The sequence below is a fragment of the Zingiber officinale genome, chromosome 2B, assembly GCF_018446385.1.
Source record: "Zingiber officinale cultivar Zhangliang chromosome 2B, Zo_v1.1, whole genome shotgun sequence".
In the NCBI taxonomy this organism is placed as follows: domain Eukaryota; kingdom Viridiplantae; phylum Streptophyta; class Magnoliopsida; order Zingiberales; family Zingiberaceae; genus Zingiber; species Zingiber officinale.
Genome location: NC_055989.1, coordinates 59450084 through 59462858, shown reverse-complemented (window position 1 = coordinate 59462858; position 12775 = coordinate 59450084). Strand labels below are relative to the sequence as shown.

Here is a 12775-nt window from a genome sequence, read left to right as displayed (position 1 = left end):
TTGAAAAAAATAAAGAGGTTAAGCCGAGGTTCGAACTGGAGACCTTCGGTTAAGCAAAGGTTTAAGTTGATTCGGCTGACCAGGAACCCAGCAGGGCCGTGCTGATTAAAGAAGGCGCGAAATTTATTTAAGCAGTAATAGAAAACAGAAAATATTTAGATATAAAAGAGATTTGGCTGAGTTTCGAACCCGCGACCTCTGACCCGGTCAGAGGCTTAAGTGAAGCACGATGACCAAGCGCCCAAGCGGGCGGTGCTGAGCAAATATCAGGCGGAAATTTATTTATATGGAAGTAGGTAACATAAATTCGAAGTTATAAGAGAGATAAGCATTGTTCTGTTGTCCGGGACCGAAACCTAATTCCTCCTCTTCTACGTGTGACGGCTGTGCTCGGGCGGAAAGCAAGGAGGGTTAGGACTCGTCTTCGGTGGCTGGCTAAGGGTCCAATCCGAAGGTTTCTTCACATCTTCACGATCCGCTCGTCGAGGAGAGTGCATGGACGCGGGGAGTTGCTGGAAATCTCGAGCTCGCCAAAACCCTAGAAGTTGTTTCCGGTTGTAAGTCAAAGAACAAGAGTAAGTTACTTCTCACCTGCAGTAAGAGTAGTTTTGGAGCTTTGTTTCACTCCTTACCATCCACGGCATGCTCTTTTTTTTTCAGATTGTGTTTGTGCCAAATTTATGCTTGCTAGGGATTTAGTTCCTTCTTGTTTCGGATCATGTTGTGCAGAATTTAGGGTGCTAGAGGGTTAAGAGTAGTTTCGAGATTTGCTTGCTACTTTGTAGTTCTGTTGTAGCACACTTAAAAAAGGATTTGCTTGCTCCTTTGTGTTCCGTTGTAGCATGCTTAAAGAGGATTCAGTCGTGTGGTTTAATAGCATGAACAGTTAGTTTAAGAATAGTTTTTTTTTTAGCATGGTTGCAAATTTAGTTCTTTTCAGTACAATGCAAGTTCATATTTCAGAATATGCTGTTATGGACTGGAATTCTGCAGATTTCGGTTTGGTTTTCCTCTTGGCTTCGAAATATGTTGTAAAGAATTGAGATTTGTTGTGGGCTAAGGGAAATTCTGAGATTTGTCATCTCTTTTCATTTCTGCAATAGTTAGTTGAAGGAATTCTGTGCCCTATAATAAAGAAACCTAGAGTTTGCTTATATGTGGAATATAGGTACCCTATTAAACTCGTTAGGGGTGTATGAATAGTTCTTTAGAGCTGATGTGCAGTGCAGGTTGTGCTCTGATAGGGGTAAGAACAGGTTCTTTAGTTTGCAATCAGAATCTCCTTCGTTTTGTTAGCAGTAATTAGGCAGGAACAACTCGTAGTAGAAGTGTAGAGTTATTCTTTTGCTGAATTGATAAGCATGTACAGTTCCTCTTTAGTATGTAGATCAGATTTTGTTAAGCATTAGTACAGATTTCTATTAAGCTTTAGTGCAGATTTCGTTAAGCATTAGTGTAGATTTTTGTTAAGCTTTAGTGCAGATTTCTGTTAATCTTTAGTGCAGATTTTGTTAAGCATTAGTGCGGATTTCTGTTAAGCATTAGTGCAGATTTTTAATATGCATTGTAGATTTTTAATATGCATTGTAGTGCAGATTTTTCATTAAGCATTTTAGTTCCAGATTTTGAGTTCCCTATCAGTATTTTGAGTTTAAGAAAAGTATAAGAAGGATAAAGGAAAGAAAGAAAAAGGCTAAGGCCTCAAGTAGATCTCAAAGTCAAGATTTTAGGGATTTTGGCACACAAGGTACTTGTTAAAATGCCAAGGCATTTAAAGAAGAAGTAATTAAGATATTTTACTTTGAAAGGCTAGTACCTGACTTCCGAGGTTGTCATTAAACAAATCCAGGTGACCAATTCCGAGGTCTTGGCCCTGGTAAGACCGAGGTCTTTATCCTCGTAGGACTGGTGGCACGCTACCCCAGTTTCTATTAGGGAGCGCGCTTTGGTACTAAGCCTGGGCCCAAGAAGAGATTGATTATTATTTTGAAGTATTAAAGTATTAGTTTTAAAAAAAAAGAAATAAGCTTCACATAAGTTTAAAGATCAGCAAGTTTAGTTCCCTTTTATGCTAGCATGTCATTTAGAATTTTCTTGCTGTTATTTGCTATTAAGATGTGCAGCTTTACATGTTTAGCATTTTAGTATGTTCACATGCATATTCGAGTTTTGTGAGTTAGATAGCACTTACTAAGCAATTTTTCTTATAGTTGCATTTCCTCTTACTGCAGATAAAGGAAAGGAAAAACTATAGCGAAGGAAGGCGACAAGGAGGTGCGGATGGATGTGTGATGTTTGGACAATAGAAGCCTTGGGATTTAGCATAACAATTTATTAAGATTGCCATGTATTTAGAATTCTTTCATTTAAATTGTTATGCACATTAGACCTATGATCTGAGTTGTATAATGGTTGCATGCATGTTCAGATTAATACATATATTTCAGCATGATTAGATTGATGTATAGTTTTAGTTGTGTTCATATACTGGAGTAGAATGTAGAGATAAGTTGTTTATGTTTTCCGCTGCTATCAGTTGCATGTTTAGAGAGTTTATGTATTGATCTTTACATGTGAACAACTCTAATTAAGTAAAGTTAGTAGTCCAGTAGTGCTCCACCCTCACAGACTAGTAGTGAGGAGGGTGGGGTGTTACAGGCACAATCTTAATTAATGGACTAAGTGTCAAGTAATGGTATACACTTAGCCACATCTAATAGTATCCTCCTCATCGGAGTCACTGCTATTATTTGTGTGACCGAAGGAAAACCAACTATTAATTTGTCATAAAGATAGGTTGACAAGATAATAAAATTAAAACCCCCTCTTACAAATGTTGATATTTTGTATACGTCCATACTATCGTGATATACAAAATTTACGATGTTTGAGGTTATTTTATTTGTCAAGATAATAAAATTAATGGGCAAAACCCCTCTTACAAATGTTTGGATTTGTATACGTCCACACTATCGTGGCATACAAAATTCATGGTGTTTGAGGTAATTTTATTTGTCATAAAGATAGGTTGACAAGGTTATTAATGGGTAAACCCCTCCTCTTACAAATGTTTGATTTTGTATACGTCCACACTATCGTGGCATACAAAATTCACGAAGTTTGAGCTATTAGTGAATTTAAATGATATTATTTTGAGGAATCAATATTATTTTAAATTCAAAGTTTTGACCAAATATTTGATCAAAGATAGACCAACTATTAATTTTATTTGTCATAAAGTTAGGTTGACGATATAATAAAATTAATGGATAAAATCTCCTTTTTGATTTTGTATACGTCCACACTATCATGGCATATAAAATTCACGGGGATTTTAAGGTGTTGGTCTTGACCAAATATTTTAGTAATTCTTAGGATTTCAAATGTTTGTCAATCCCCTAGCTGTTATACTATAGAATAGACTTAGTAGTCCGAAATTATAATGATTGGAAATAAGACATGGATATTAAGATGGACTATCTTCTCAGAACTGAGAATAATATAGGTATATTTTATTCATTAGTTGTTGAAACATGTTTAATGGTATTATCTACTAGTACTTGGTGTGTAGATATGAGGAGCCACTGATCATGTCTGTAATTCATTGTAGGGTTCCAGGAAACTCGACAACTACATGAAAGGGAAAACACTGTTTACATGGGCACTACTGCAAAAGTAGCAGCTGTTGCAGTGGGAGATGTTTATCCTCTGATAGGAATAAAATATGGATTTTGAGAAATTATCTTTACGTGCCAAGTTTGGAAAGAATTTGATTTCGGTTTCTAAACTTTCAAAGAACTTGATATTCTGCCTCTTTTAATAACAAAGTTGTTATTAAGGAAAAGAGGGAAGTTATCTGTTCTGGTACATTGGTTGGCAATTTATAAATCCAATATCTCCCATGATGCAACAAATGAAAATTAATAACATATCTTCTAAAGAGAGAAAGCAACCTTCGGAAATGAACCAACCATATCTTTGGCATCTAAGGCTAGGTCATTTTAACTTAAGTAGGATCTAAAGGATAATAGCCGATGAACTTTTAGGTTCATTGGTAGTGGAAATCTTTTCAACCTGCGAGTCTTATTTGCAAGGAAAAATAACCAAGAAGCTTTTAAGTCTAAGGGGTATAGAGCTAAAGATGTGTTGGAATTGGTTCATTCTGATTTGTGTGGATCTATGGCTATCCAGGCAAGAGGTGCATTCGAATATTTCATCTATTTTATAGACAACTATTCAAGATACGGGTACATTTACTTGATGCACCGCAAGTCTAAGTGCTTTGATAAATTCAAAGAGTACAGGGCTGATGTGGGGAAACGTCAAGGTAAAAGTATCAAGACACTACGGTGAGATCGTAGTGGCGAGTACCTCTTGGGAGAGTTTAGGAGTCACTTATCAGAAGTCGGGATTCAATCCAAACTAACTGCACCTGGTACGCCCCAACAAAATGGTGTAGTAGAAAGAAGGTATAGGACTCTTATGAAAATGATTAGATCGATGATGAGTTATTCAGAAAATTACCAAATTCATTTTGAGGATATACTCTGGAAACAGAAGTGAACATAGTGCCTTCTAAGTCAGAACTCTCTACTCACATAGAATTATAGAATAGGCGTAAGCCTATTTGAAGCATATTCAGATTCGGGGTAGTCCAGCACATATGCTGAAGGAAGACACTAATAAGATGGACAGGAGTTCACTTGTTTGTGGGTTATCCTAGAGAAACGAAAGAAGTTTTATAGTCCTAAAAATTAGAAGGTCATGGTTAGCACCAATGCCCCATTTTTAGAAGAGGACTATGTAATGAACCACAAGCCCTTAAGTAAATTTGTTCTTAAGGAAATCATAAAGGACACGTCTAATCTAGTACCATCTGTACAAGATGAGATATCACAAGAAACTGCAACACGTATCACAAATGATACACAATTACAGATAGTGCTTCGTTGTAGTGGGAGGGTTGTTAGGCGACCTAAAAATTCATGTTTTGGGAGAGTCTTTGGACTTGATCCCTAGTGAACATGAACCTGATCCTGAAAATATGACGAAGTGCTCCTGTAACGACCACCCTCCTTACTACTCTCTAGGGGTGGACGCTACTTAACTACTCATTCTACTTAACTGATATTGCTTTCTTTAAAGATAGTAAACTTAACATTTTTTTTTTGAAACCTAAATGAAGGCATGCTGCATTACTACTAACATTTAAATTTTGTCACAAATCAAGCTTATCAATCATAGCCTTATGTTCGAACAAAGTGTAATATTATGTTTCCATCATGGCATTTAGAACTTGTATACATTTATATATATATATTTGCCTGGTTCGGTCATGGTACTGGTGGTGCATGCAACATAATTGGTAGCCAATCCTTTAAACATTAATAAGGAATACATCAAATAAAGCAATGTGAAACATTAAACTGAACCCATGTACAAGCTATTTTCTACCACTAAGAAGGTGCAAAGGAATAATAAGTATAACATTTAACCTTTAATCATAACAGCAGGTAAGCAAGAAAACCCATAGAGACCATACGACATTTAGCAGTTTAAAGCACTACAAATTGCCCAATTAACTCTTATAACAATTCTTTCTCGGGAGTGGCAACATAAAGAAAGAATCCCGAGAATAAAAGTTCCGACATGTAGCATTCATCACAAATATTTCACATGTAACACATGGCAGATGATTAATTAAGCTAAGCATTTGTCTTAAGAAGATAATTCCAGCAACACTAAAATATTTCCAGCATCACAAAGTGAATAGTTCCAGCAGTGAGGAAAAGAATACAACTAAGAACGCAAAATAACTCAATTCTATCAACACAAGAAGAACTAATCTTTAACAGCTACTAACTTATTTAACAATATGAATGAGGAATCCATATAAACTCTTAATAGATTCTTAGCAAAAATCTAATTAAATCCTTTAGCAAGGTCCCAAGCTTCCATAGATCCAAACATCACACACATCCATCACGCATCCTCCTTGTCGCCTTCCTCTTTATACTTTAGCTTTTCCTTTATCTGCAGTAGGAGGAAAATAAATCTATAAGTGAATTGCTTAGTAAGTACTAAACTATCTCACAAAACTCAAAAGTGCATAAGATACAAAGGATGCTAAAACTGAAATGCTAAAAAGAAAAGCTACTCATGCTTATCTAATAGCAAAGCACTAAAATAATCTGCATACTCATGATATACAAGAATAAATCTGCATGCTGGAAATAAAGCTAATCATGCTCAATAAACTCATAAGGAAAGCAAATGAAAATAAATATTGTATGCTTAGAATTATAAGAGCTAAACTTTGCTGGTTCTAAACATAGGTGATACTTGTTTCATTTACTTATAGCCTTATACTTGAAATTAATATTTTACTTTCTTCTTCTCTTTCTTGGGCCCAGGCTTAGTACCAAATGCGCGCTCCCTAATAGAGACTGAGGAGCGAGCCTCCAGTCCTATGAGGGTAAAGACCTTGGTCTTACCAGGGCCAAGACCTTCACTACAACAAAAACCCTCATAGACATCCGTGGAACAACAACGGTTTTAAGCAAAAACCGATGTCTTTGAGTATTTTACACCGGTTTTTCTAAAAACCGGTGTCTATGAGCGCAGATTTTCGCTCATAGACATCGGTTTTTTAGGCGATGTCTATGAGCGCCTTTTTTTTCATTAATAGACACCGATTTTAACAGCGGTTTTTTAAAATCCGGTGTTAATGAACCAAAATAAAATCTTTTAATATTCCACCAGCCAAAATTTGCAACACTGTGAAGTTCCCTCCAAACCTAAACCTATATCGCGCCCCTTCCTTCGACCATCTGTCTCATCCTAAACCTAAACCTAAACCTCCACGATCTCTCTCAACCTCATCTCCCTCTTCCCCTTCCTAGATCGACGCCCCTTCCTCTCCCGATCAGGATCAAGGCACGATGCCCTTGCTTCTCCGTCCAACCACACCGCATCTCCTCCAACTCCTCCCTTTTACAATTCCGCATCTCCTCCAACTCCTCCATTTTACAACGGGTCATCTTGCTGTTGCTGCTTTCTCCACTCTTGCTCATGCCTCAGCGACCGCCATCACCAATCGAGATTCTTGTGAGCTGTGATGCTTTGAATCCGGAAAGGGAGCGGTTGGAGAGAGGGAGTGTGGGTGTAGATAACGTGAATTGGCGACTATGGCGGATACGACGAAGGTGTTCAACATGTCGTTGGCAATGATGTGCGACATCGAGACAGAGAAGGAGATCTCACGGGACGGCAGCCATTACAGCCTCTCCACCGGGATTCTCCCCTCCCTCGGGGCCAGGAGCAACCACAGGGTCAAGCTCCGGAGGTTCATCGTTTCCCCTTACGATCGGCGATACAGGTTTGGTGTTCTATTCCCTCTGCCATTACTAGGGCGAACTCCTTTTTTTCCGTTGGAGATTGTGAGCTGTGGGATTTGCTCTGGATGGAAAGCTTGTGGGGTTTTTTCTCTTGTTCTTTGCCTTCTTTTTGTTCAGATTTTTTCCCTCTTGCATGTAAACCCTTTTTTTCTTGGTCATGAACCCTTGAAAAATTCGAACTTTCTTCTGGATCGATATTTCTTGTGGAACTTCGGTGATAGATTTGATGTGGGATTCTCTTTGAATAACTTTTTACCCTTTATTATTATTATGATTATTATTTTTTTGAAAAGAGTTGTATTCTCTCCTAACTCCTAATTTGTATAATTTAGTGAAGATATTGTGAGAAAGATTTAGGGCTTCGAGCTAAGGATCCTAGTCTTCAAGGTGCAATTTTTCAGATGCGTAAATATTGATTTTCTACTCTTTCATTGCATATAAACTTCTTTAATCCCCATCTCTATTTTTTCTTGGTTCTAAAAGGCTTTTTTTTGTTTTTCATATATAAAAGCATCAGGGTTTACGTTGTCTAAATCTTTTGTTGGGGTAATTTTGCTTTTACTTTTCTTTCTTTCGTGACAATTTATTATCCTTGTCTGGAAATAAGAAACCCTCAGTCGTCCTATTCATGAATACTACATCCAAGAGATAATTGATTGGAGACTTTTGTATTGCAGACATTTCTGATGTTTGAATTTCTGTCACAGGGCGTGGGAGATTTTCTTGATTGTTCTCGTTGTCTATTCTGCTTGGGTTTCTCCATTCGAATTTGGATTCCTTGGGCATGCGAAGGGAACTCTTGCCCTGGTGGACAATATCGTCAACGCCTTCTTTGCCATTGACATCATTTTAACCTTCTTTTTAGCCTACCTTGATAGAACAACTTATCTACTTGTTGACGATCCTAAGCTAATAGCATGGAAATATTTGACCAGTTGGTTTGTTCTTGATGTTTCTTCCACTATCCCTTCCGAACTTGCACGCAAATTGTTGCCTCATAAGCTCCGCTCTTATGGATTCTTCAACATGCTCCGTCTCTGGCGTCTCAGAAGAGTTAGTGCACTATTTGCAGGTATGCTTCTTAAATAACTATGTGAATGCTTTTTGTGTTCCCTGAGGGGAGATATTATTGCCTTCCAACTAATTCCACACACTTCATTTTTCATTTACCAGACTAGAGAAAGATAGGCACTTCAACTACTTTTGGGTTCGATGTGCAAAACTTATTTGTGTAAGGATCTTTATTCTTTACCATCAATTCATGCATTCACTTACCTTTTGCAGTTGATACTTCGACTGATACTGTCATTTCATAACAATCTCATAAGTGACTCTATTTTCTATGCACTGTGCTGGGTGATTCTATTATCTTCTCTGCAAGGTATCATAATCCAAGCAGTACTTGGATCGGTGCTTCTATGCCAGATTTCCACGAGCGAGGCTTGTGGATCCGCTATGTGACCTCGATGTACTAGTCAATCACCACCCTTACAACCGTTGGTTATGGAGACTTGCATGCTGAAAATACAGGAGAGATGATTTTTGACATTTTCTACATGCTCTTTAATCTTGGACTAACAACCTATTTAATCAGAAATATGACCAATTTGGTAGTTCATGGAACTAGCAGAACTAGAAGATATGTAAGTTTCGCAATGCAAAACTTGATCAATCCATTCAGATGGCAGCAAGTTGTACTTGCAACCAATATTTACTCTTGTTTTACTTTTATAGCATTAAAGATATGTACTGATCATTGCAGAGGGATACAATCCAAGCAGCCATGGGGTTTGCACAAAGAAATTAGCTTCCAGAACGCTTACAAGAACAAATGATCTCACATCTCAGTTTGAAGTTCAAGACTGACTCAGAAGGCCTCCAACAACAAGAGACACTGGATGCTCTTCCCAAAGCCATCAGATCCAGCATTACTCACTATCTATTTACTCACTGGTTCAAAGTGTCTACTTGTTCCATGGAATATCTAATGACCTGCTATTCCAACTGGTAATTATTAGAATTTTCTAACTCTAGATTTTGCCAGACAGAATATCACAACATAGTGCTCTCACCTCAGTATCTCATCTTTTGTATATTTGAAGGTATCTGAGATGAAAGCCGAGTATTATCCACCCAGGGAAGATGTGATCTTGTAGAACGAAGCACCTACAGACTTTTACATACTAGTGACTGGCACAGCGGTAAAAGAGAGTTTCCACTCGAGAATTCTATTCTTTCACATAACCTAAAAAAATTACCAAGTTTTCCATCATCTCAATGAAAATCTGGATTTTTTTTTTTGTTTGTTTGTTATATGAAATAAGAATACAATCCATGTAAATGTGTATTTACAAATTCTAGAAAAACTAACTAATTTAAAATTTGGGAATTAGACTAGCAGGTGACGTGATTCCCGATCCCTTCGCTCGATTCCTCTCCTCACGTGGTGTACCCGATCAGAGTTTGGACATTAACAATTTGAGGGTTGATTTTAGGTGTTTCGCAGTGACAAAATTGGCAGGTTGTGTAACCGAGATATCTGAAAAATGATTCAGCAACAATGCTTTAGAGTTGCCAAACAAGTGTGGAAGCCACTGCCCTCTTTTATGCACAAGGTCATTTCTTCCTTCGCTTTGCCTTTGTTTTAACGCATTGCATATGTTGATTTGCTATTTCACCCTACAGAGAGGGATTCATAGTCGTAACAAAAAGGCAATGGAACTAGTGGCAAAAGGGTGGAGTGCTCTATAGGAAGTAGATAGGGTTATCGACTATGCCGATCGGAATAACACTCGCCTCATCCCGCAACTCAGAGTATGGACTCACAAACTAACTGAATAATCTTTTTTCTCTCTAATCGAATGTTTTTCTTGTATCCTTCACGAGCATACACTCACTTTCCTCTTATTTCCTATTGAATTTTCAAAAGAAAACAGATTTTTTTTAAAAAAAAAAATTGAAGAGAACACCTGAACAACTGAGATAGGTTCATTTCAGTGGTATGTTCTTGTTGCAAATAGGGTGCAAAGGAGAACTTTGAATTGGCTCTTGAGATTGACAACATGAATACTCATGCACGATACTGGTTGGCCAGGATGCACTTTAAGTACCATGTTCCTGGGGCTTCTAAAGCAATGTGAGTTATTGACTTCCCTAGCTTCAAATTATAGTATATGCTGTCCATAGCTTGGTCTTTGTCCTTACAACAGTGCAAATGTTTCTCTCTTTTATTACTTCAATAAATATGAAATCTAAAGCCAACTTTTTTTTCATCTAGAAATTAAGAATATTGGTGGATAAAACTATATGAAACTGCTCAATTCCATTTATCTTTTTATAGTTTGTCTATTGTAAAAACATAGATATACATGATATATATCACAGCCATGATATCCCAAGAGGGCTTCTAGCAACAACATTCCTCTTGGTTGTGTTTAACTGCCTCAGCAGTTTTCAGATATACTCCATGCCTGTTTTTGACAGCTTTGAAGCAGGTTATACAAGCCGAACAAATCGACCCTGCTCGATTTGGGTTCGATCTGGCTTCCGAGTATTTTATTCTGATTAGGATATGAAGCGGAAGCAGTACTAGTTTCTTTGGAGCTGGTAGGGTAGAACTACCTAGTCAAGGGGATGACAATGTAATTGGCACTTTTTCTAGTCAATGCAACTAAATTCTTAGCCTTTGTTTTTCAAATTTCCTTTTACAGAACAATATTTGCTTAGTAGTAAACTTTCATGAAATACTTTTTCCAATGATTCCATCTAAGATTTCTGGTTTCCAAGATCCATCATGTTAAAACCCTTTGCTTCTTGTGATAGTTATGTTAAATGCAGTGCCATGATGCAAATATAGTGCAAACATTCAAATATATCCTACAAGGCAAAAAAATTGAAGATGTGCTAAATCTGTTTTGCTCTTTTACCCTATCATCTGTATGCAATATATATGCCTCACAGTATCATGCCAATCCTTCTACCATAATAGTGGATGTTGAAACAGGTGGAGATAAGGACTTTGGAAGAGTTGGAAGAGTTATTGGAATTTTCTAGTCAGAATAGAACATCCTTGACTCGGATTATGTTGGATAATATCGTGGTTCCTCTTCCAAACGGAGATGTGGATGTCTCAATGCTGAAGGATGCAGTCCAGTTGGTTAATGGTAGATTTGAGACTGAGGTAATTGGTGTTTTTATGAAAATGGTGCATGCCCATCTTATCAGTATCTCTTTTGCCTGAATTTTCATAATTTCTCTTTCAACATCTTCTTACTTGGTTCATGGTAGATTTGAGACTGAGGTAATTGATGTTTTTATGAGAATGGTGCATGCCCATCTAATCAGTATCTCTTTTGCCTGAATTTTCATAATTTCTCTTTCAACATCTTCTTACTTGGTTCATGGTAGATTTGAGACTGAGGTGATTGATGTTTTTATGAGAATGGTGCATGCCCATCTAATCAGTATCTCTTTTGCCTGAATTTTCATAATTTCTCTCTTTCAACATCTTCTTACTCGGTTCATGTTAAGGCGACTTGTGTGATCCCTGACATTGAGAATGCTCTTGAAAGCTCATGTACCGGATTGATGGTTCAGAAAGCATCCAAATTGAGCTATTACTAAGACATTTTTGACTTTTTGTGTGAATTCGCTTGCCCCACAAGCAATTATTGTTTTCTGCAATTAACTTGGCAAATACAGCAAACCATTTTCTCTATTTGTATTTAGTTTAGTTTGACCTGCATTTAACTCATTTGAAGTTAACAATAATTTATTGATGGCAGTCAACACTCTAATCATGTACCCATAGAATTTGCAATTCCTTTCTCACTGTATGTACAAGTGTTGTGCATTTGCAAATTTAATGAGGCTAGTGTGTCTGCAAACTTGAACAAACGTTCTGATAATTTATAAGCTTTATGTGTTTTTTTAGAAATGCCTTAAGGTACTTCTTAATGAATTTTCCCATGTTGTCCAAGTACTTCTATAGATTCTTCCTCATGATATTTTTGTTTAGTAGTTCGTAAATATTAAAATCTTGTTATATCTTGATTCATCAGAGCATGGGAATGAAATTTGAGGTTTACAATCTTTGACTACCTGTTATCAATATGGCCTCACTCAAAGTATTTTATTAAGATTTTTGAATTTACGCATCACCTTCATATTTAAGTTAGTTACTTGATTTTCATTGTCTTTGTAGGACTACTGTTATTATATATTTTCCTGGTTTCTTTTCAAAATAGTATTGTATTTTGATTTAAGTTAGTTACTATTTTGATGTTAAATTTCTTCTTACAGTTCTTCTGCTGCGCTGTATCTCTTTAAAGGCTTTTAAGCCCCCACACTATATGCAGTGAAGTCAACAACATGCGTGA

General features: G+C 36.9%; 1 pseudogene; it reads left to right on the top strand.

Annotated features, from left to right (window-relative positions):
- Positions 1 to 7187: 7187 nt before the first annotated feature.
- Positions 7188 to 9940, top strand: LOC122048294 (annotated as a pseudogene).
- Positions 9941 to 12775: the final 2835 nt, after the last annotated feature.